Raw genomic sequence first — 3,772 nt, 5'->3', positions numbered from 1 at the left:
AAAAAAAAAAAAAAAGAAAACTTAATCCTAAATGCAAAAGTGTTTAAAGGTGGGGTCTTAAAGAGATAATTAGGACATAAAAGCCCCGCCCTCAAAAACTGACAAATCTTATCTCAAGGAATAGGATCCTGATAAAAGGATGAGTTTCACTCCTTTTTTATTTTTTGGTCAGGGCTGGGTTTGAACCCGCCACCTCCGGCATATGGGACAGGCACCCTACCCTAGCCACAGGCAGTGCCCTAAAGTTTCACTCCTTTTTTGTGCACAGTCTCGCTCCCCACATTCTCTTGCCCTTCCCCCTTTACCACAAACAAGCTAATGCACAATAAGGCTCTCATCAGATGCAGCCCCTCAATCTTTCACTGCCCAGCCTCCAGATCTGTGAACAAAATAAATTTTTCTACATAAATTATCCAGTCTGGGCTCAGCACCTGTAGCTCAGTGGGTAGGACACCAGCCATATACCTAGGGCTGGCGGGTTCCAACCTGGCCTGGGCCTGCTATACAACAATGGCAGCTACAACAAAAAAACAGCCAGACATTGTGGCAGGCGCCTGTAGTGCCAGCTACTTGGGAGGCTGAGGCAAGAGAATCACTTAAGCCCAAGAGTTTGAGGTTGCTGTGAGCTGTGATGCCATAGCACTCTGCCCAGGGCAACACAGTGAGACTCTGTCTCAAAAAAAAAAAAAAAAAATATCCAGTCTCAGGTATTCTGTTATAATAACAATAAAATGAACTAAGATAATAGCACTCATTAACAGATGGTAGATTTGTTCATAATTAAAACTTGCCTACTATTAAAAGCAATCTAGAAATTCAATGCAATCCCTATCAAAATTCCAATGACATAGAAAAAAAAACCCCACTAAAATCTGAATAGAACTACAAAAGACCTCTCCAAAAGAATCCTGAATCAATCCTGAACAAAAAGAACAAAGCTGGAAGCACCATATTACTAGACCTCAAAATATACCACAAAGTTGTAAATAGAGAGCCCAGAAATTAATCCATACACACAGAGCCAACTGTTTGTTTTGTTCTGGTGGAAACATGGTCTTACTATGTTGTCCAGGTTGGCTTCAAGCAATCCTCCTGCCTTGACCTACAACCAGCCAACTGATCTATACTAAGGGTGGCGGGTTCGAACCCGGCCCCGGCCAAACTGCAACAACAGCAACAAAAAAAGCTCTGTGTTGTGGCAGATGCCTGTAGTCCCAGCTACTTGGGAGATTGAGGCAAGACAATCACCTAAGCCCAAGAGATGGAGGGTGCTGTGAGCTATGATGCCACAGCACTCTACTGAGGGTGACATAATGAGAGAAAAAAAAATGGGCATGGTGGCACACATCTATAGACCCAGCTACTCAGGAGGCTCAGGCAGGAGGATTACTAGAGCGCAGGAATTTGAGGTTACAACGAGCTATGATGATACCACTATACTCCAGCCCAGGTGACAAAGTAAGATCCTTTATCAGGACCTGGAGTGGTGGCTCACACCTATAATCCTAGCACCATGGGAGGTGGCTGAGGTGGGTAGACTGACTGAGCTCAGGAGTTCGAGACCAGCCTGAGCAAGAGCAAGACCCCGTCTCTACAAAAAATAGAAAAAGTACCCGGTGTTATAGTGGACACCTGTAGTCCCAGCTACTTGGGAGGCTGAGTCAAGAGGATCTCTTCAGCCCAGGAATTTGAGGTTCCTATGAACTATGAGGCCATAGCACTCTAGCCTGGGACAACAGAGCAAGACCGTTGGATCTTTTTGTCTCAAAAAAAGATCCTGGGGCAGTGCCTATGGCTCAGTGAGTAGGGCACTGCCCCCATATACCGAGGGTGGAGGGTTCAAACCCGGCCCCCGGCCAAACTGCAAACTGCAACTACAAAAAATAGCCAGGTATTGTAGCAGGCACCTGTAATCCCAGCTACTTGGGAGATTGAGGCAAAAGAATCGCCTAAGTCCAAGAGCTAGAGGTTGCTGTGAGCTGTAACGCTACAGCACTCTACAGAGGGCAATAAAGTGAGACTCTGTGTCTTAAAAAAAAACCAGAAAAACTGAAAAACTGAGGCAAGAGGATTGCTTGAGCCAAAGAGTTGGAGGTTGCTGTGAGCTATGATGCCAGAGCACTTTACCCAGGGCGACAGAGTGAGACTCTGTTTCAAAAAAAAAAAAAAGTTTGTTCTATTTTATAAGTGTATAGATCCAGGAATTGGAGCCAGTACTCTTTTTCACTACTATTCTCTCTATAAAGAATTATAGGTGTTATCTGATTGAGTCTTTAAATAAATAGATAATGTAAACACTACACAATCAGTCTAACAAGATTTTCTGACTTCAGTAAAATTATTAAAGCTGAGTGAACATGGATGCCTGGTTCCCTAAATTCATTGTTTTTAGATTCCAGTCCACACTTCATGTTCCTCCACACTCTATTTTAATGCAGATACAAAGGCTAGTTCTGGCAGTGAGGGCCATCTCTTTGAGATTGTTTCTTAAGTTTCAAATTTATCTAACTCAACCAAATAAAGATGAGTCATTTACTGACTTCCAGTTTCATCAGAGCATTGTTCTTCTCCAGTTGAAGGAACTAAAGGACCCCTTACAACTCATAAATTAGGCATGCTGAAGACGAGATCCATTCATTTACAAGATTAGGTGGCATTTTAAAGTAGCTAAATTAAGCATTTCATTATATGAACCACCAATTTAAGAAAAGTACTGAAACACTTTCTCTGATCTTCCCAACCATTTCCTCTACCATATGCCTACAGCATTTATCTTTCTCACAGCAACTTACACTTCAAAACTTATATTATAGTTTTTAGTAAAAGATGACCTTTTTCTTCTAGATCAGTGTTGTCCAATACAAGTATAATGTGAACCACACACTTCTACTGGACTTCTGTAATCTTATGTTTTATAATATTCACATTTTTTAAATAGTAAAATTGATTTTAATAACATAATTTGACTCAATATATTCAAATTATCATTTAAACATGTAATCAATATAAAAATTGAGCTATTTTACATTCTTTTCATACCAAGTTTTCTAAAGCAAGTATGTACTCTTACAGCACATCTAAATTCCAACTAGCCATGTTTCAATTGTTCAATAGCTACAAATGGCTGGTTACTACCACACTGGACAGTGCAGCCCTGGATTTATAAGTGACTTATGGGATTGAGGGAAGGGGCAGGAGCTATCTTTACAGCTGGATGAATTGTTTTCAAATCCTGGCAAGTTATTTAGCATCAGTTTCCTGATGCCCTAGAGCTGGTACCTAAGCACAGCGATACAGAGGAAAAAACTGATTAAACTGCTATCTGTATCCTCTAACACGGAGCAGTGTCTTGTATATAGTGGGAGTCAAAAAATATCTGCTGAAGGAAGAAAAAATAATTTGCATGACAGCCTATTTTAATTGCTTCTTCTTTTCTCAAAATATATAAATATCTCATATAAATAGGAGAATCTTCTGGGATTTTTGCCGAATAAACTTGTTTTGAACACATTAGGAGAAATGTAGCTAGCATTTTATCTTTTAGACTGTTCAAGTATTTTATTTCCTTCTATAGAAGAATGAATTATTAAGTAACTATATACTGTAAAACATTCTCATCAAGAGACTTCTTAAAAAGTATTTGCCGAGGCTGGGCGCCTGTGGCTCAAGCGGCTAAGGCGCCAGCCACATACACCTAAGGTGGCGGGTTCGAATCCCCAGCCCGGGCCCGCCAAACAACAATGATGGCTGCAACCAAAAAATAGCCAGGCGT

Source organism: Otolemur garnettii, unplaced genomic scaffold, assembly GCF_000181295.1.
Source record: "Otolemur garnettii isolate 467f Iridium unplaced genomic scaffold, OtoGar3 scaffold00047, whole genome shotgun sequence".
Lineage (NCBI taxonomy): Eukaryota > Metazoa > Chordata > Mammalia > Primates > Galagidae > Otolemur > Otolemur garnettii.
This window is presented reverse-complemented; position numbering follows the sequence as displayed.